A 22,807-nucleotide genomic window follows, 5' to 3' on the forward strand; every position below is an offset into this window, starting at 1 on the left:
AGACCAATTTTGGACAGTCTTCATGGTTATTATAATATAATCAAAACATAAAATGTCATATGTTGAATGCTCAGTAATAAAACCTAAATTTTGGTAAGGCTAAACCTCCATTCTTTTAAAGTTTTTTTAAATGGACTTTATTTAGGTGAGGGTGTTTATTCTTCCATATATAAAATAAGATTGAGTCAGGGAAATCACACGGAGTATTCTACACCACAAGGAGTACTCAAAACTGCAAGGAGTACTCAACACTGCAAGGAGTACTCAACACCGCATAGAGTACTCAACACTGCTCGGAATACTCAAAACGGCAAGGAGTACTCAACACCGCACAGAGTACTCAACACCACAAGGAATGCTCAACACCACACAGAATACTCAATACCACACAGAATACTCAACACCACATGGAGTACTCAACACCACACAGGGAACTCCTATTCCTTTTTAAAATATTGTTATTGATTTTAATAAAGAAAAAGCACAGAAATGGTTTATAACCAGTAAAATTTTTATTCAAAACTATAATTTTCATCTCATTAAAATATTTTAAATCTTATCTAAACCATTAAGTTTAGGATTAGGGATTACCATTAAATATTTCACTTATACAATATTCCAATTATACTTCAGAAAATTTCTCAGCATGTGAACTGAATTCCAAACTCCAAATCATAATCTTCATAATATATCCCAATCCAAGGAAAGAAAGAAAAAAGAAAGATAAAAAAGTATAGATACAGAAGAAGGAAATAATAATTTCTTTTCAGTTGTTATATAAATAGGGAATTTACAATTCTCAGATATTAGCTTCACATTCTATATTATAATCAGATAATCAGTGCTGGTCTGGCTGACGATTCTATGAAGTGAGGAGCTGTGGTCGTGAGTTTCATCTAACTTTTAATAATTCCCAACTTTTTAACTCACTTTTAATTCATCGAATCAGTTAATTTTTGATTCAAATATCTGCAGTTACCGGCGGGTGTTATTTCACGGCGTAAAGCAGAACAAAAATACCCAAAGTCAAAACTATGGAAGGAAATGAACTTTAAGAAGAAATAGAGGAAGAATCTGAGACTAATCCAGATACTCCCTTGACTTTTGGAATGGCTACTAAAATGATTGAAAAATGGTTTGAAGATATAAACAAAGCTCTGAAAGCTTGGTCTAAGGAGATTGAAAAGAAATTAGGGACAGTGTTGGAATCCATTCCACAGACTGAAGAATGTTTATCAGTTTTGGAACTATGAACACTAGCTTAGACAAATGAGAGGTTGACAGCTGACAACAAAAAAAATCTATGTCTGGGTGTGAAATCTTGAAGGACACAACTGTCGTGACAATATTCATATCCTCAGTTGAAAAGAGGACAGTGAGAAAGGAAAACCACAGTGAAATTCTTTACTGATTTACTCACTGAACTATCTGGCGTCAAATGTGTTGGGAAAGATTTAGTATTGGATAGAGCACATCTATCTATTTCTATCTCTAAAGCCTACTTCGGGGCACCCACGATCAGCTTCACTATTTTCAAAAACAGGAACAAATTTTGAAAATGACTCGATCTAAGAAAGACCTATCATATCAAGAACAATGGGTCAGATTTGTAGAGGATTTTTGCCCAGAAGTGGTCGCTCTGGAGGGGTAATGGTGGCGATCTAAAAGAACTAATTTAAGCCTGCATTACTCTACCCGGCAAGATTGAGAATTACAAATGGAGGTCAGAAGATTTTTCTGAGTTCACCCGAGGAAGCCTGAAAAGAGAGACTGCTGCATTGGCGTCAAGTTCAAGGTGAATGGATTTTTTCCAAGCGAAGCTGGATGACTTTAATTTTAAAGAGAGGGGAGAAAGTCTTTTCTTTCTTCATTTTTCTGAAGTGATCTGTGTAATAAGACTTCATTTGCTTAATAGGTTCCATGCTGAGGACTTGGGTATTTAATTGAATATCTTTATACTTGTTGAGTATATTTTTTGTGTTACTGGTGGTACTTACGTTGGACAATTAGAGCCCCTTTTATGAGTGTAGGAAAGCTAGTAGCTCACCCTCTACTTGAACAGTTTTATAATTTGAAATCTTAATTTTTTTTCTTCTTTAATGAATGATAAATAGAGGGATGGGGTTGATTTTTTTTCATTTTGAGATCTTGAAAGCAGTAAAATGTCATTGCGCACATGTTTAATATCTTCTTGTCCATTTATTTTTGGATAATACGTTAATCTAATGGTAAGGTTTAAACGTGACGACTGTTTAAAATGAAGACCTCTCTTAGTGGCAGATTGCTTAAATGTTTAAAAAATATTTCCCTTTAAAAGGATTATATTTTAGCAGTAATTGTTAAATGGGATATTTATGGAGTGGATGTGCGCAATTGGATGTTGTAGAACATTTTCCAGGCACTGGTAGAGTGTTATCAGTCTGGTGGAAACTTTGTTTATTTTTATCCCAGGGAAGAAATAAAACAATGTTTTAATTAGGACCAGAAACATCAACAGTGCAGGCGATAGGGTTGTAAGAGGTTTTTTTGAGCAGGCCACACATTTGTTTTGTGTCCTTTAAGTATGGGACGGTTGGAAGGGTTTTTTGTTTGGGTTATTTAGATACAAGGTTGCTATTTATATTTATATTTCATTTTTTTGTGTTCTGTCTTGCAGCATGGAGCTGGGATGGCAGCCTCTGGAGTAATGATGAAGCATTAATTTACCACTGTTTACTGTCAAAATCCTGTAAATAATGGCATCTATTAAAATCATATTGTGGAATGTTAAAGGGTTAAATGGGACTATAAAATGAAGAAGGTTATTTGCTCATATTAAATGCTTAAAAGCGGGCATTTTTTTAAGGAAACACATATTAAAACGTCAAATAAAGACAGGCTAATGTTTAAATGAGCAGGACAATGTTATCACTTCTCTTCAGAAACTAAGATTAGGGGTATCACCCAAATATTCTGTTTGTATTACACGTTTGTAGTACTATAGATAAAATGGGCGTTACATTATCCTTACAGAGAAATTACACAACAAATTAGTTGTATTATCTATGTGCTCCAAATGTGGATGAACCATCTTTTCCTGAAATTATTTTGGCCTATTACCAGATCTATCTCAATATTCATTAATCTTAGTGGGGATTTTAATTGTTGTTTAAGTACAATATTAGACCATTCTTTGAATAGATCTGTTAATCCTGCCAAATCAGCAATGGTAATTCAATCCTTCGTATCTGATATGGGAATCTCAGATATATGGAGATTTTTGAATCCCATTATTAGAGATTATTCTTTTTTTTGTCTTCATCACTCTTATACTCGGATTGATTTTAAAAAAAGAGATGGTTAATTGAGTAATATGACCAGAACTTGTGAATATCAAGGTAGAGTTATTTCAGATCATGCCCCAGTAATTTTAAAGTTGGGATTTCCTAATATTCCAGTGAGTAAAAAACAATGGCAATTTAACACTACTCAACTTTAAAATATAGATTTTGATTTTTCTAGAAAAAGAAATACAATTTTTTCACTGTTAGTTCAATTTCAGATATTTCCAATTTGATAGTACATGGTCAAATAATTTCAAATACAGCTAGTATAATTATAAAGACTAGGAAAGAAAGAATGGATTTGACCTGGAGTTATATAATAGAAGAATTGAACTTCAAACTACATTTCATTTATTATCCTCCCATCCAATTGAACAACAGATAATGAGACTAAAAGTCAATTCTATATTCATGGCCAGAAATCTGGTAAATTATTAGTCACTTAATTGAAAGGAAATTCAGCCAAAGAAAATTAATAGGATACGTCTCCCCAATGGCACAATAATATTTTAAAATAAATGATGTTTTAGAGACTTCTATATTAAACTTTATTCTTCTGAGTTAAATAATGAAGAAGTTTTGATAAAGGATTTTTTAGACCATTTGAATTTACCTACTCTTTCTCATGAAAACTAGCAATTTGAAGGGTCCAATATCATGAGGAATTGCAAAAAATAATATGTTCTTTACAATCAGGTAAATTTCTGGGTCCTGATGGCTTTTCGGTTCAGTTCTATAAATTATTCTCTAAAGAACTTGTTCCACAATTGTTTACTATTGAACGAGTCATTTCAAGAAGGAAAATTACCTTCTTCATTTAGTAAGGCTTTAATTTCAGGGATTATAAAAAAGGAAAGAATCCAGAGGACTGTGCACCTATAGATCCATCTCCTTACTCAATGTTGACATGAAGATCTTATCAAAGATCTTGGCTCATAGTCTAGAGAATATTTTGCTTGGAATAATAAATAGCGATCAAACTGGATTTATTAAAAATAGATATCTTTATTATAATATGTACAGACTGTTGAATATTATTGTAGAGTTCGTCGAAAGAATCAAAGACTTGTTGATCCAAACCAAGGCTTTTATTAGCAAAAGACAGGAGCTCTTCACAGGTGGCCAACCAGTCCGGAATAATCCGACCTGGCTAGGGACACAACTCTTTAAGGCCCAGACAATAGGCGTGGCTTAGCTCTCAGCCAATCGCTGTAAGCACAGTCTAGATACAGTAACTATATACACTATATACATTGGTGATAGATCTGTATTATCACAATTATATACTCTCCTTCCACTCATTCTAATGAATGCATTCTATCTTCAAATGCCGAAAAGGCATTTGATAGGGTAGAATGGGAATATCTGTTTGCAACATTAGCAAGCTTTAATTTTGGCCCAGTTTTTATTCAATTGATAAAATGTTTATATGCATGCCCATAAGCTTCAATTCACATTAATTCCCAACAAGCAATTTTTAAAAAAAAATTACATCGTGCTACTAGACAGGGTTACCCTATAAACCCCCTGCTTTTTGATTTAGTGGTAGAACTACTAGCTGCTGCTCTAGTGGAAGGTTTTAAGAGGTTATTTAGAGGGAGAATTGAATATAGGCTATCATTATATGCAGGTGACCTTTTACTTTTTTGTATCCAGCCCAGAGACATCTATTTCAAGGATGCTGTGTTTACTTACACATTTTAGTAATATGCCAGTTATAAACTTAATTTCTATAAAAGTGAATCTATACCATTATAGGGCTCTCTTACTCTATACTCTAATTTCCCCTTCAAAATTGTGAAAGAACAATTTAGATATTTAGATATCATGATTAACTAAGAACATTAAAAACTTCTTTAAAAGAAAACATTGCATTTTTATTGAATCAAACAAATATAATATTATCCAGATGGTCACCACTGATTGATCAGTCATATTAATTCAGTCAAAATGAATATCTTATCAAAATTTTTATATTTATTTCAGTCATTACCTATATTTATTCCAAAATCTTTTTTTTGAAACATTGGAATCATTTATTATGTCATATATATGGCAAGGGAAGAAAGCTTGATTAAATAACATTTTGTCATCACTTAATTTTAGATTCTATTATTGGGCAATAAATATAAGAAATATCTTATTGTTGTTACAATTTAATAAAATAGATGATTGCCCTAACTGGGTTGAAATCGAGTTGAAATCTTTTAAAAACACTTCTATGTGAGCAGTTTTAGGCTCATCCATACCTTTACAATTCCAAAATTAACAAAAAAATTAATAATGAGACAGAGTCTAAGAATTTGGGTTCAATTCAGGAATTTTTTTTAGATTCTTGGGATTTTTATTCACTTGTCTGATTCTGTCTAATCATCTTTTCCAGTCCTCTATTTTAGATGCAGGTTATAGAGAATGGAATCAGCCAGGGATTAAAAGCTTTAAAGATCTTTTTATTCAACAAAATCTTGCATTTTTACAACAATTGATGGTGGAATTTAATTTGCCAAATAGGCATTTTTTGAAGTATTACCAAATTAGGCATTTTATTAGATCTAAACTTTCGGAATTTCCATGTCTTCCTGATCTGAATTTTATAGATGAATTCTTTGAAATATATTTTGTACATAAAGGTATAATATCTGCTTTATATTATAAAATATTGAATATAAAGACAATTTCCCTAATTAAGATCAAAATTGAATGGGATAACAACCAATTTATCCTTCTCAGAGGAAGATGGGTCCACAATCTTAGGCCTTATCAATAATTCTTCTCTATGTGCTAGACACAGTTTGATCCAATTTAAAGTGGTAGAGTACACTTATCTAAAATTAAACTGTCTCGAATTTATCCTGATATCAATCATTCTGTGATAAATGTAACATTTTTGAAGCCTCTTTGATACACGTTTTGGTCATGTACCAAATTAGGAAAATTTTGGACAGATATTTTTAAAACTTTTTCAGATATTTCCAGGATCAATCTTGAACCCTGTTTGTTAATAGCAATATTTGGTTTTTCCAAGGATGAGAATATTATTTTAACCTCAAATCAAAGACAAGTTTGGCATTTTTGACATTGCTGGCCAGAAGAGAAATCCTGTTAAGATGATTTTCCACCCACTCACTTGCAATGGTTACAGAATACCATGTCATTTTTTGAGTTTAGAGAAAATTAGACTTATGTCATGAAACTTAAGATTATGTTTGTATAAAATGTGGGGTCCATTTATGGTTTAGTATCACAATTTGAATAGTTGAGGTAGAGGATGTGGTAGAGTAGTATGTTTTGCTGGACCTCTGGAGGTCACCGCTCCATTCCAAGGCTGCTTATATTATTAATTCAACCTTGTTTAGGACGAGGGGTTGGAGTAATTGTTTTTTTCTCTCTCGGGATAATAAATACTTATGGTTTGATTGAGATTTCATGAACTATTGTTAATGTTCAATATAATACCCATATTTGGTTCTTTAGGAATCTATTATGTATATATTCTCAATAAAATATTTTTAAAATGAAAAAATATAATCAATATTTACAATTCTCAATTAAACAAACATTTATCTAATATAGTATCAAAATAGGAAAAAAAAACTTTTAATCAAACCCCTACCTCTAAACAAGGTTAACCAAAATAAAAATATACCTGGGAATTGGGTGACGACAACCAGAAACCAGACAGCACATCGCCAGGGCATCCAAACACCTTAGTTCTTTAGATTATGATAATAATCCATGAATGGGCCCCACATCTTATGGAAATTAGACTTTACATTTTTAATAGTATATCCGATTTTTTCCAAACTTAGGTAGAACATAATATCATGAAACCATTGAATATGAGTAGGTTGGGTGTTGTCTTTCCATTTCATCAAAATTGCCCATCTCGCTATCAGAGAAGTGAAAGATAAAATTTGCCTTGGAGTTGATGTCAATAAAATATCCTATTCCTGAGAAAAACCAAATAAAGCAACAAAAAAAAATCACTGATAACACTTGAAAAATGTTTTTCCAAAATTTTTCTAAACTAGGCAGTTCCAGAACACATGAATCAATGAAGCCTCAAAGATTTTACATTTGTCACATAATGGATCAATCTCAGAATAAAAACGAGGTCATTTGATTCATATGTATTCTGTGCACCACCTTGAATTACAACAATGTTGTGCACAGAAAGAGGTCTCATTGATCAAATTAAGAATACTATCTCAATCCTCATCCGAAAGTGATAGATTCAAGTCGAGCTCCCAATCATTCTTGATCTTAACTAGTGAGGCTATTCTTAAATCCAACAAATTATTGTAAATAATTGATATTGAGCCTCTATGATCTGTAAGTCAAAAGTATATCAAGAAAGTTTGTCTCAAGAATTTATGGAAAATCAGAGAGCTTGGAATGAACAAAATGTCTGACTTGTACATATCTAAAAAAATGAATGTTTGATACTTTAAATTTTGCCGCCAATTGTTCAAAGGAAGCAAAATGATCTTGAATAAAAAGATCTTTTAAACATCCCAATCCCTAAAACCTGTTTTTAACAAAGGTTGAAAAAGGTATGAGATTTAATAGGGCTGGCAAAAGACAAACTCTGAGATAAAAAGAAACTTTCTAAATTGTGCCCATATTCTCAGCCTTTGTTTCATTATCGGGTTGTCAATCAATTTATAAAAAGAAAAGGGTAAAAAAGACTTTAAAATTGTCAACAGAGATGAATTTAATTCCATTTCTACTCAAGAAGGGTGGTCAATTAGTTTATCAAAATGTAACAAAAGGAGCAGATTATGTATGTTGACCACCTGATAATAAAATCCAAAATTTGTAAGTGACAATCCACCATTCTTTTTAGTCTATTGAAGATGAGATTTATTTAAATGAGGGTGTTTTCCTTGCCATAAGTAAGAGAAGATAAACAAATTCAATAAATCAAAAAAAGGTTTTGGAATAAAAATTGGTAGACCTTGGAAAAGATACATTTAATCAAATTGATTTGTCCAATCATAGTAATAGATAATAATATTTTGACCTGATTAATTAATGCAGAAAAGTTTTCCTTAAATAAGTGTTTATAACTCCTAGTAATTGTAATTCCAAGATAATTAATTGGTCTTTCATAATCTTAAAAGGGAATTTAGAATATCTTAATAAAGAACCTTTTAAGGGTAATAATTCACTTTTATGCAGATTTAATTTAAAGCCAGAAAATTGACTAATATGGGTAAATAAGGTTAATATGTTTGGTATAGAAACCTCAGGCTTGGATATAAAGAGCAAATGATCATCTGCATATTAGGAAAATTTATGTTCGACTCAATTCCTATATATCTCTGTGAAATTTCTACTCTCCTGAAGAGCAATTGCAAGGGGTTCTATTACCAGGTCAAAAAGCAAAGGACTCAAAGGACAATCTTGACAGGTACCCCAATGAAGCCTAAAATGTTTTGAATGGTGTGAGTTTGTAGAATTGAGGCAGCAGGACATGAATAATCTAATAAAATCCAGACCAAAATTAAATTTTTCTAAAATGGCAAATACATAGTCCCATTCCACCCAATCAAATGCCTTCTAACAAATGAACACATTCAGTGATAGGAGTAGAGGGTAAATATAAGATATATGTTAAAATAAGGACACTGATTCTTAATAAAACCAGTTTGGTCCTCAGAAATAATCAATGGTAAAATATTCTCTAATCTATGTGCCAAAATTTTTGACAAAATCTTCATATCCTCAATGCCACATGGAATACTCAAAACTGTACAAAGAACTCAACATTGCACTGCTTTCGGAATGAATGGATCTGTGGCCAAGTTTGCAGAAGATATGAAGGTAGGTGTGGAGGAAATGGAGATGTTGTTGAAGGATAGAAAGTTTTGGAGAATGGGCAGAGAAGTGACAAATTAAATACAATGTTGAAAAATGTAAAGTCATGCACTTTGGTAAAGATTTAAATTGAAGACTTTTTAAAATGGTCTTAAATTTGAAAATACCCAAATTTTCCCAGAGGCAGTTATGAGACCAGGCCATTGGGTGCATTTAAGGCAGAGATTGATAGGTACACGTTTAGCCAGACCATCAAAGGTTATGAGGTGGAGGCCGGGCAGTGGTGATGAGTGGAAATCAACAAGCTCATGATTAAATGGAAATGGATAAGCTGGTGATTAAATGGTGGAGAAGACTTGATGGGCTGAGTAGCATACAGGTCCTGCATCTTATGGCTTTTATATGAATGTGTATGGTTTTATTGTGTGCACATACATGTGTGTATTTTCACTTTGTTTTTGCCTGTAGGGTGTGTGTGCGTGTCTTTGCATCTCTGGGTGTGGGTCTGTGGGTCTACATGAATTTGTGTGCAAGAACCTTTTTGCTGTGTGTGTGTGTGCCTGCATGCCTAAAGTATGTGTGTGTGTGCATGGAGTACTTAACACTGCATTGAGTCTGTGTGTACTTGTGTGTTTGAATGTATGTGTGAATGTGTGTGCGAATTTGTGTTTGTTTTAATGTGTGTATGTGTAAGTGGGTGGTGTGTGTGGGTTATGCATGTGTTTGTGTGTGTTTGAGTGTGTGAGTATATGTGAGTGTGAATGTGTGCATATTTGAATCTGAGTGAGAGTGCGCGCATGTGTGTGTGTTGCCTTGTTTTGAGCTTCCTGGTGCAGCAGAACTGGTGGAACAGCTGTTCTTACCCAGAGACATGTTGGCTGTCGCCCAGCTCAAAGCTCTGATGGGAAATTTACACCGTGCGGATATTTCAGCTTAAAGTGGCAGGCCCAGTTAGCCAGATCTCAAACTGAACAACAGTTTCCTCTGGAGCCACCCACAAGCTTTCACAAAATTCCTGTCAACATTCACTGAGGCAGGTGAGGGAGTTTGAGTTAGACCTTGTCCCATTGGGCACCAGGATGGTCTCAGAGGTGGTACGGAGAGCACATCTGGACAGGACTCTGGGCCGTGGTTACCCCAGAGGAAGGTGGTACGCAATGCCAGGAACAGACCTGTGCAGATGCAGAGGAACCTTGCCCTCAAAGGCCAACCAGGGAGTAGGGAAAAGCCCAAACTGGAAGCGGGATTTTTGAGGTAAATTAAAATGGGGAAAAACTGCAGATACAGAAAACTTGAAATAAAAACAGAAACTACTGAGAAATCCTCGCTGGTATATTTTATGTACCTGTGTAGCTTCAGCAAGTAAGAATATGACAATAAACCCTCATCAATATCACCACCACAGAGTCCTGCTTGGGACACAGACACATTTTTTTCTCCCCTTTATTTGCCCCTGTGCTTCACAGTTTTACATTTGTAATCAAACAATTCACATGTAATTAAAGTGAACATTCCTGATCTTATTCAAGGTTATTTGTGTACATTTTAGATTAACGCAGAAATTTAACACTTTTTTTTGTACAAATGCTGGAGGAACTCAGCAGGTCTCACAGAGTCCACAGGAGGTAAAGATATATATAAATTACCAACATTTCAGGGAGAGTAAGATTCCTGGGCTGGAAGTGTCCATTCCTTGGGACCATTCTCCGATCCCATCGCCACGGCTTGTTTCTCTCAAAAGAATCACAGTCAGAGCATCGGTGAGTCCTTCGGCCCACTCTCCTAGACCTGAGTCTATGGCCACTTCTATTCGTCTTTTCCAATCCCGACCCTCAGCGTGGGGTCACTCCAAACCCTGCTCCATATCAGCACTTAAGCCTCTCCTCTGACCCCCACCCCCGAACGAACGCTCCTCCTCCTGTTGCACCGAGGACGGAGGTGACACCCAGGAGGAGCCTGTTCACCATTCGTTTTGTGCGTGCAGGTCCCAGCTCCTCTCGCTGCATCGCCCTCTTTCCTGTTCGCATGGGTCGCTGACCGCCTCCACAACCAACCAATCCTGGCGTGAACGTTTCTTCTGGACCCCGTGGTTCTCTATCCTGGCTCAGGACCCTTCATCAATGGGACAACATCGGCAAAGATTTCATCTGCCCCGTGTCCGTCCAGTCCCACCACGCCCCCTCCCGCATCCCGTCCAACTCCACCCCCACCCCCTCGCGTCCCGTTCCCCCATCCCCCGCTCCGCATCCCGTCCAGCTCCACCCCCACCCCCTCGCGTCCCGTTCCATTCCATCCCACCCCCGCGTCCCGTCCTGTCCCACACCCCATTCCGTGTCCCGTCCGGTCCCACACTCCCCCACCCACGTCCCGTCCAGCTCCACCCCCCGCGTCCCGTTTCCCCCGCCCCGCATCCCGTCCAACTCCACCCCTACCCCCGCCTCGTCCCGTCTCGTCCCAACTCCCGTCCTGTCCTGTCCCACACACCCCCACGTCCCGTCCACACATAGACATAGAGGGATCCAGCCCCAATGCGGGTAAATAGTATCACCGTAGATAGACATCAGGGTCGGCAATGAAGTGAGCTGAAGGACCCGTTTCGAAGATCCCGAGTGTTATTTATAGAGGCATTGAGCGCACGAGTAAAAGGGAATGCGGAGGTGCTTTGGACATCATAGGCTTGCCGGTCCATGGAGGAATCTTTAGAAATCATGTATAGACATGGGTTTTGGAGCTTTGGATTAGACACAAGAGATGGGCTGGTGGCAGGGATGAAAGTCTTCCGTTCTGTGAAGGGATTGGAGAAGCTGGTTCCAATGAAAGTTCAGCAAGCTGAATTATTGAAATATTAATTACGAGCTGTCCATTCCGAGTCGAGTCCATTCCCGGGCCCTGCTTCCATCACTGACACCCCATTCCCAGTTCTTGGTCCCACCACCAATGAACTGTTAGTTCCGGGTCTTCCTTCCATCACTGACACCCCATTCCCAGTTCTTGGTCCCACCACCAATGAACTGTTAATTCCGGGTCTTCCTTCCATCACTGACACCCCATTCCCAGTTCTTGGTCCCACTACCAATGAACTGTTAATTCCGGGTCTTCCTTCCATCACTGACACCCCATTCCCAGTTCTTGGTCCCACCACCAATGAACTGTTAATTCCGGGTCTTCCTTCCATCACTGACACCCCATTCCCAGTTCTTGGTCCCACCACCAATGAACTGTTAGTTCCGGGTCTTCCTTCCATCACTGACACCCCATTCCCAGTTCTTGGTCCCACCACCAATGAACTGTTAATTCCGGGTCTTCCTTCCATCACTGACACCCCATTCCCAGTTCTTGGTCCCACCACCAATGAACTGTTAATTCCGGGTCTTCCTTCCATCACTGACACCCCATTCCCAGTTCTTGGTCCCACTACCAATGAACTGTTAATTCCGGGTCTTCCTTCCATCACTGACACCCCATTCCCAGTTCTTGGTCCCACCACCAATGAACTGTTAATTCCGGGTCTTCCTTCCATCACTGACACCCCATTCCCAGTTCTTGGTCCCACCACCAATGAACTGTTAATTCCGGGTCTTCCTTCCATCACTGACACCCCATTCCCAGTTCTTGGTCCCACCACCAATGAACTGTTAATTCCGGGTCTTCCTTCCATCACTGACACCCCATTCCCAGTTCTTGGTCCCACCACCAATGAACTGTTAATTCCGGGTCTTCCTTCCATCACTGACACCCCATTCCCAGTTCTTGGTCCCACCACCAATGAACTGTTAATTCCGGGTCTTCCTTCCATCACTGATCAGTCCATTCCCAAAACTCTGATATGAAGTAACAAGGCAAACGTGAATTGTATTGATGACAGTGAGTGTGAAAGCCTCGGATTGGCCTTGGCCTCCCAGCAAGGTCACGCTGCCGGCCGCTGAGAGCAAAGGTGAACCCACACAAGTCAGTGCTCCGTTGGACACCTAGCGCAGGCAATGCACAGGCAGCCCTGGTTGGTGGTCGCTCCGGAGCCACCCCCTGCTCAAGATTTACGGGGAGGCTGTGAGATTTATGGTAATGCAAGCGAATTCAAAACCGAGATGGTCTGAATGTGCAAAAGCCGCAGTGATGTTCGCACCTCGTGTCTCAGCAGCCCACAGCGCTCTGCAGGTGGCTTTCCAGTCACTGTGACACCATCTCCCTGCACCCGGCTGCCAGTTGGCAGGGAAGCACGCTGGCAGCTGAGAGTTTCCAGGGAGTGTTAACTCCTTGGTGGTCAGGGGAGAGGGTCACCGTAGGGTGGGGGCGGGCTGACAACATTTCCAATATCCTCTTTCTGTCGACGCTGCTTCAACGACGCCGGTGTGAAATGATAACACGGCTGATGGGGTGGGTCACCACTGAACCTTGGAGGGAACCCTTGGACCGAGAGCGTGGTCTCCATCCAATTCAACGGCGGACAGGTTCAAACCGCACAAACAGCTTGAAGATGTTGCCCAAAGAAGTCTGTAGTATAACATCCCTCCTGGATTTGGTGTTGCCCCAGCATCTACAGCAGTGATTCTCAGCCTTTTACTTTCCACTCACATCCCACTTTAAGTATCCCTATGCCATCGGTGCTCTGTGATTAATGAGGGATTACTTAAAGTGGGATGTGGGTGGAAAGAAAAAGTTTGAAAACCACTGTTTTCATCGCACCTCATTGACTCGTTACTCAAAATGGTATGTGAGTGCAAAGAAAAAGGCTGAGAACCAGACCACCTTCTTTGCCTTCATCTAACATCCCCATCGGCCCATTCCTGGCACAATCAGGGAAAAGTCCATCAGAGTATGCATACATGAAAGTCTGCAGACACTGAGGTTGAAGTAAAGACACAACGCTGGATAAAGATAAAGATACATAACCAACAAGGTGTGGAAAAATGTTGCCAGGTGCCCAAACAAAATGGGGGCGGGGCAGGGGGAAGGAGCTCAGTCCCACAGACAGGAGTTACTAAGTGGCTGAGGGAGGAAGGGCACACCAGCAAGCAGGGGGAGGGATGGGTGGCTCTGTGAATGGAGAGGGAAGGGGGTGGAGAGCTGGAGGAAAGGGGATGAAAGGGAAGGGAGGGAGAATGGAGAGTAGCCCTCCCACCAGTATCTCCTGCCACCCGTCTATCCGAGTCCCTGACACCTTGACTGTGTACTCTCACTCGGCCTGGCCCCCGCCCACTGGAGCTTCCGACACTTCAAACTCGGACTTACCACCCAGCACCAGGTCTCAGTGTGTCCCTCAGCACATACTCCCACAGCCTGCAATGTGCCAGTCGGCAGCATTCCCTCACTGACATTTCCCTGTGCTGGAAGATCAACAGAATTCCAGCAAACTGAAGAGTGCCTTTCACCGAGTTACTGATCGTCCAGCAGCTTTGCATGTCTGCCTCTATGCATATCCCTGGGAACTCCCCGTAAATCAGCCCTCCTGGTGTGAAATACTATTGAGATAACCTTGATAGGGAGGAGACAGTTATCCACCTCTTGCAGACAGTAGAATTATGAAGAACGTATGGAGAAAGATTCAAGGGTCTATGCATAATGACTGTTCATTTTGGTGGGAGGTCACTCTCTGTGTAAATGTGGAGGCAGAAGAGCATAAGAAATTGGAAGAGTGCGACCATTCAGCCCCTTGAAGCTGTTCCACCATTCAGTGAGGTCATTATTTTACAGCCCTATCTCTACCACTCTCAATTCCTTTAATATCCAGAAATAAATCCATTGATGAACTTGATAACTGAACTTCCTAGCGTAGAGAATTTTCCAAATATTCATCATAAGGCTAGTTGTCTAACAGGGAAAGAGGAGTATGCTTATTGGGGTCTTTATCTGGTTGAAGCTGTTTACTTCAGGTTGTGGGGCTGGGGCCTCATCTTTTACATTTTACATAGTTATCTTGGTAAAAGCACAGAGCTGTAGTCACTAAATGTTCTGAAGGAACAGGGGGAGGGAAAGTAAGTTTTTTTAAATTTAGGCCTACAGCATGGTAACAGGCTCATGAGTCCGTGCCACCCAATCACACACAATTGACCTATAACTGGTGCATTTCAAACATTGAGAGGAAACCGGAGCCCCCGGGGAAAACCCACATAGACACAGGGAGAATGTACAAACTCCTTACAGACAGCACAGGCTTCAAGGGGAGATGGATAGGATGTTAACTAAGGAAATACCTGGCTGATAGAGAATAATGTGGGACCATCTGAAATCAGCCATTTTGGCAGAAAAATGAAGCGGAAGCAGATAATCTAAATGGTGAGAGAGGACAGAGCTGTGGGATACAGAGAGATCTTGGTACCCCAGCTCCAGAAATGTATGGAGTTCCCAGTGTCCCAGCTCTGGGATATATAGGTTGGGATGTAGAGAGATCCTGTTCAAACTCTCACTATAACTCTGGCCTGTGAGTCCTGGCAACATCCTCGTAAATCTTCTCTGTACCCTCTCCAACTTGACAACATCTTTCCTGCAGCACAATGACCAAAAGTGAATACAATGCTCCAATTAGGGCCTCACCCATCTCTAATACTGTGATCTCCCAACTTCTGTACTCCTTACTCTGACTGGCTGATGAAGACCCTTGGCAACTTTCTTGGTCACATCTTCAGTAAATTCAATCAGATTTGTGACATGACCTCCCAGTTACAAATCCTTGCTGAATATCCCTTATCAGCCCTTGTCCACCCAAGCACATGAATATCTTCTCCCTCACAATCCTCTGTGGTAACTTACTAACCACAGATGTGAGGCTCACTCTCCTGTAGTCCCTGGGCCTTTTCCCTGAGCCTTCTTGAGTAGAGGCACAACATTTACCACCCTCCACTCTTCTGACATTTCACCTATTCTTAATGCCAATGCAGAAATCTCAGCCAGGCCACTCTCTAAGATTCCCACAGTGCTCTCAGATATATCTGATCAGGACCAAGAGATTTGTCTGCTTTCCTGCACATCACGACCGTCAGCACCTCATCAACTGACTGTTCTCTAGACTACCATTTACTGCCCCAAGTTCCCCAGTGCTCGAATCTTCCTCCACGATAAAAACAGAGAAATACTTGTTGAGGACCATGTCCATCTCCTATGTCTCTGCATAGCATTAACTGCGATGATTCCAGAGGGTCCTATTTTTTCTATAGTTTATCTTCATGTAGAGCAGTGGTTTTTAAACATTTTCTGTCCACTCACAAACCACCTTAAGTATTCCCTGTGCTGTAAATGCTCTGTAATTAGTAAGGGATTGCTTAAGGTGGGATGTGAGTGGGAAGGGAAGGTTGAGAATCACTGCCTTAGACCCAGTTGTTACTGGAATATTTTCCTTGAGAAAACTAGTCATTGGCCCATTTCCTTTGGAGTTCTGAAACTGTGCACATAACAAGTCAATTAGGTATGTTAAAACAGTGGTTTCAAACTTTTTCTTTCCACCCACACACCACCTTAAACCTTATTAATCACAGAGCACCTATGGCATAGGGATTACTGAAGGTGGAATGTGAGTGGAAAGAAAAAGTTTGAAAACCACTGATATAGAGAAATATCTCACACTCCATCCTTTTTACTGGTAAACGAAAATGTCATCAACTGAGCACAGGCGAACGGGATTAATGTAAGATCTCCTCCATCTTTATGCACCTACTGCTCCTTTGACCCTAATGGACCTGACTGTCAGTGATATTTCCAGCTACTTAATGCCTCTCTAATTTCTTTATCAAGTGAGGCCCACATATTCCAGTCTCCTGTTCTATGTTCACAATGGACAACAAAGATTTTGCTTCTTGAACACTTTTGGGTGTATCTTATGGATTTAGGGCTCCTGATGGCAGAGGTCGACAGCATCGAGTCCACGCTGCTGAAGATCCAGCTGCGCTGGGTGGGTCACGTCTCCAGAATGGAGGACCATCGCCTTCCCAAGATCGTGTTATATGGCGAGCTCTCCACTGGCCACGTGACAGAGGTGCACCAAAGAAAAGGTACAAGGACTGCCTAAAGAAATCTCTTGGTGCCTGCCACATTGACCACCGCCAGTGGGCTGATCTCGCCTCAAACCGTGCATCTTGGCGCCTCACAGTTTGGCGGGCAGCAACCTCCTTTGAAGAAGACCGCAGAGCCCACCTTACTGACAAAAGGCAAAGGAGGAAAAACCCAACACCCAACCCCAACCCACCAATTTTCCCCTGCAGCCGCTGCAACCGTGTCTGCCTGTCCCGCATCGGACTTGTCAGCCACAAACGAGCCTGCAGCTGACGTGGACTTTTAACCCCCTCCATAAATCTTCGTCCGCGAAGCCAAGCCAAAGAAAAGAAGAAGGGCTCCTGATCATTAAACTCATTTAAAATTTTTCCTACCATGTACTACTTTTTAGATAAAACTGATTTTTGTGATTTCCTGTCATATTTTAAGTCTACTAGTGCATTGCCCACAAAGCAGGATGTTTTGGTCAGTCCAAGCGTGTCTGGGCATTAATTCATTGCTGGTGCTATGCAAATGTGTCTTTGGCCTGGGCATGTTTAGTCAGGATAGATGCAGACAGGCTATAAAAACAGCTCACTCTTGGCAACAACAGCACCAACTACATCCATCTGATGCTACAAACTTACAAAACCACGAAGTGCAACATGTCACTAAAAATGAATTTTCTGCCTTCGCCCTTGGACATCTTTCCCTGCCGATCAGCATGGATGTGGACAGGATGTTTCCTCTTGTGGGAGAGCCTAGATCTAGGGGTCAATGTTTAAAAAATGGGGGAGGCTGTTTAACACATAATGGGTGAAGCCACATAGTTTAAGGCAGGAGGGGGTAAACTCTTGAGGTTTGGATCAGCCAGGACATCACTGGATGACAGAACAGTGACAGGAGTCTGAATAAACCTAACTGTATAAATTCACTAGCTATTCTAAGTGAAAGTCACTGCCTCTGTTATTGAGCAGAGTCAGCGTTTAGGATGAGGTTCAGCTGATTAGTCAGGCTAGTGAATGGTCATAGCGCTCCCTTGGGGTCCAACCGCCCAGTCCGATTGCTGTCAGCTCTGTGCAGGCTTTAAATGGCCTGTAACTGGAGCCTTCGGTGGTTTTATTTAAAAATTCTGCGCCCAAGATGGCGGTGCCTATGATCAGTAGAAGCCACATGGAGTTACAGAGTCCAGAGAATCCAAGGACTGGCATAGGGCATCAGAAAATGAGGAGACCATCACCCATATGAGAAGCAGAGGAGATGATCCACAGGACAGGGACCATGGTGGCAGACCAGTGAGGGGCTCTGAAGCTGAAGGCATTGGGCTATTGGCAACTCAAGGCGAGGAACCCATGCAGGCTGCTGTTGACTGCGGTCGAGGGATTCACACCGGGTGGCAGACCGCTGGAGACTGGCTCGAATGGCCAAAGGGGTACCAAGTATCGGAACAGGGATGGGAGAGGGTGTCGAGGGCACTGAAGGGTTCCTGTTCATGCCAGAGGTTCGGATCTCAGGTTTGAGACTCAGGCTGCTGATGGTTTGGACTGGACTCTGTATGACTATGGGAGGCCGTGGAAGGGCTGGAGGTGAATCCACGGACTCTTGGTGACTGTGAGGGGGCTCTCTTTTGTTTCTCTTTCCCTGGCTGTAAGAAGCGCTTCAGGCAATTTCTGCTGATGGCGAATCTGTCTGCCTTAAGGCAGACAAAAACAAATTTTGTATAATATTGCCCTGTCTTTATTACATGACAATAAATTGAATCTTGTGTGGTGTTTCATTTCCTGAGGAATTTTCCAATCACTACTGAGATTGCAGAAAAGACAAGCAATGTAAAAGGCAATTGGATGTTGGTTTATATTCTCGGTACTGGTGCTGGACTAGCGTGCACAGCTTGGGACAGCTTACTCAGGGACAATGTACTTACTGCCCTGGGCAGGGCAGAGGTTCAGAGGGAATAGTTGAGCAGGTTTGCCCACACTCTCTGGAGCTTAGACAAGTGAGAGGCCATCTTATTGAAACAAGTGATTCTGAGGAGGATGGACAGGGTGTATGCAAACCAAGGAGGGGTATCTGGAACTAGGAGGTAGGCTCAGAATAGGGAGGAAGTTCCCCTCTCCGAGAGACTCTGAACTTCTTGGTGGATTCGCAGTCGTCGAAAAGGCCGAGGCAGATTTTGACCAGGGGAATCGAACAGGCAGCAAAGTGGATCTGAGGCCAGAATCTTGATGAACACGATGACAGGATTGAAGGACTGAATAGCCTCCTTCTGGAGGTTGGCAGTGAGTCGTCCTTCTCTCTCCATTCACTGAATCTGTCCTTTGATTGATGGAACCACAACTAGACCCTATGGACCAATCACAGCTCCAGATTCATCCCCTGTTGCTACTCTGTAAGCTCATTCTCTGTGCTGCATCCCCAAAGGCCATTAATTAAAAACAGATCCAATTAAACGGCAGGTGAAAATGTGCCATTTCTGTTTTATCTCGTGGTTCAGCTGTGTGTGCTGAGTCTGAACATCAGCCAAACTGCCTTCTCCAATCTGCCACCCCACTCACCCTCGGTAACTTATTCAGTTTCATCAGCTGGGTTCCTCTCACTCAGAATCCAAGCTCCTTGGACACAGCAGCAGAACGGAACCTGGCAGAAAGCTTTGAAACAAAGGCAGGGCAGGAGTGGCTAGAGGCAATTAGTCAAGGCAGTCACAGGGTTCACCCACACAGAGCAATGAAATCAAGATCCTGTCCCTTAGTTCCTCTCTCACCATTCAATAGGGTCAATGGCTCACCCATTCATCCCCATATCCTCACATTCCCATCCTGTCAAACATTCATCAATCTCAACGTCCTTGGGGAGGCAATTCCAGAGATTTGTAATCCTCTTGGTGAAGATATTTTCATCCGCTCCGACCTCGAAGGCTGACTCTTCTTCCCAAGTTTGTCTGTGCCCCAGTTCCCGACGTCATCTAGGGGACACAACTTCTCAGTGTACACCCTGTCAGCCCCTCAGTTCTCTCTCCCTCCCTCTGCTTCAGTCACATCACCTCCTGTGAGTAAATGCCAATCTCTCACCCTCTTCCCTAAAGGATAGTTGCCCTCTTCCACAATCAGATGCAAAGCTAAAGCAATTTATTCTTTAGCTGTGGAAATCAAATCTGAAGCTCCAACAAGCCCAGCCCGATCTCAGGGAGATCCAAGGCCCAGCCCAATCTCATGGAAACCCATTTCATTTGTAGCCCACCCACCCCATCTCCTGCAAGGAAGGCAATCAGACTGTGTGGTTCCTCCTGCGTGATTATTGCTGAGTCCAGAAGTTGCTGACTTCCCCAGGTTGTCCTCCACTTCCATGTCTTTCCTGTCCATTAGCCTTTGCAAGCCCCTCCTCACCTTTTGTCTTTTGTTCTCTCCCATCCATGATCTCTTGCCTGTGGGCCTGGGCTCCTTCCCCCACCATTTTATTGAGGAGTCCGCCTGCTTTTTGCTCTTACCTTGATGCAGGTCTCAAGCCCAAAACATTCGTTATGAATCTTCATCTTTGCTATATAAAGAACGCTCTGTGACTTGCTGAGTTCCTCCAGCATTTTTGTGTAAACTGTTGACTCTCACATCAGCTTAGCCTCTCATTTTATCACCAGTTCTGCATTATCAGCTAGCTGGCTGACCCCCTGAACATCACTGAGGGCTGACCTACCCAACACCCACCTCTGTTCAGTACCAGAGCACCAACAAGGCTGTGTTTTTAGCCCCCTGCTCTACTCACTTTACTCCTACGACTGTGTAGTTTGATTCAATAATAACACCATCTACAAATTTGCCGATGATACCATGGTGTTGGGTGTATAAAGGATGGGGATGAGTCAGTGAACAGGAGGGAGAATGAAAACTTGGTTGAATGGTGCACCAACAACAACCTTTCACTCAATGTCACCAAAACAAAGGAGCTAATTGTTGACTTCAGGAAGGGAAAGCCAGAGGTTTACAATCCATTGATCATTGGGGGAGCAGAGGTGGAGAGGGTGAGCAAATTTAGGTTCTTGGGAATCTCGGAGGATCTTTCCTGGACCCAGCACACCAAAGGCATTGTGAAGAAAGTACATCAACGCCTCTACTTCCTCAGGAGTTTGCGGAGGTTTGGTACGACATCAGAAACCTTGGCAAATTTCTAGAGGTGTGGTGGAAAGTATGCTGACCAGCTGCATGCGGTCTGGTGTGGGAACACCAATATCCCTGAGCATAAACCCCTCCAAAAGGTAATGGACACGGCCAAGGACATCAGAGGCAAAACCCTCCCCACTATCGAGAACATCTACAGGGAATGCTGCCCTCCGAGGGCAGCAGCAATCATCAAAGACCCACACCACCCAGCACACTCTCTGTTCTCGCTCTTACCATCAGGAAAGAGGTCTAGGTGCCACAAGACTCGCACCACCAGGTTCAGGAACGGGTGTTACCCCTCCACCATCAGGCTCCTCAATCAGGGACTAATTTAAGGACTCTTACATGTGCATTTTATTGATTGTCAGTTTGTTTATATTTATTATCTGTTTACAGTTCTTTGTTTGTTTACATGTTTTACGCTGGGTACAGTTTTTTTTTGCACTACCAATTAGTGGTAATTCTGTCACACCCGCAGGGAAAAGGAATCTCAGGTTGTATGTCATGTCATGTATGTACTCTGACAATAAATCTGAGCAGGTTGTCTCTCTGGATCAAGGATGTTGGCAGGGAAGGGGCTGGTTTGTGCGAAGCAGGGGCATAGTGTCGTGAGTTGGTGCTCTCCTCTATTATTGACGCAGCGTTTTGTGTACTCCCAGTAAGGTACTCACCGCAACTCTGAATACTCTTTATCCACTTGGAGCACTGTGAACCAAAGGTTCCCACAGCCAGGTTCCACAAGATGTAAGAGCAGAAGTAGGCCAATCGGCTCATCAGGTCTGCTCTGCTATTTAATCATGAGCTGATCCTTATCTCTCAGCCCCACTCCCTGGCCTTCTCCCCATAACCCTTGATGCACTGACTAATCAAACATCTGTCAATTTCTGTTTGAAATACACCCACCGACCTCATTTCCACAGCTGACTGCGGAACAAGTTCCACAGACTCATGGCCCTCTGGCTAAAGAAATTTCTCTGCATCTCTGTTTTAAATTGCCGCCCTTTTATCCTGAAGTTGTACCCTCTTGTCCTAGACTCCCCAACCTGCTGCATCTACTCTGTCCAGGTTTTAAAGCCTTCATTTTTTTTCATGAATAAATTCAGCATTTATCCCAGATCTCTCCCTTCTCTTGGTAAACACATTCTCTATGCAATGCTGATACATTACCCCCAACTCCATGCATCTTTCTTATTGATGATTTTTTATGCGGTACCTGATGAAACACCTTCTGGATATCCAACGTCCATCTGCTCCCCTCTATCCACTGCACTCGAACTCCAGTAAATTTGACAAACAGGCCTGCCTTTCCTGAATTCATGTGGTGCCTGTCAGATGGAATAATGTCCCACTATTTCTTCGTTCTATGCTGTTGGTACCAGTGAGTCCAGCGATCACTGAATCCTCACCAACACCACCACCCCCCCCCCCCCCCCGACTCCATTACATTTGGACCCTACAGTCTGCTGAGAGAGTGGCAGAATCTGGAAGCTTTCCTCACGACCCATCCCTCCCGCCACTTCAGTTACACCACCCCTCCCCCACTGAACATCA

This window comes from Narcine bancroftii, chromosome 12, assembly GCF_036971445.1.
Source record: "Narcine bancroftii isolate sNarBan1 chromosome 12, sNarBan1.hap1, whole genome shotgun sequence".
In the NCBI taxonomy this organism is placed as follows: domain Eukaryota; kingdom Metazoa; phylum Chordata; class Chondrichthyes; order Torpediniformes; family Narcinidae; genus Narcine; species Narcine bancroftii.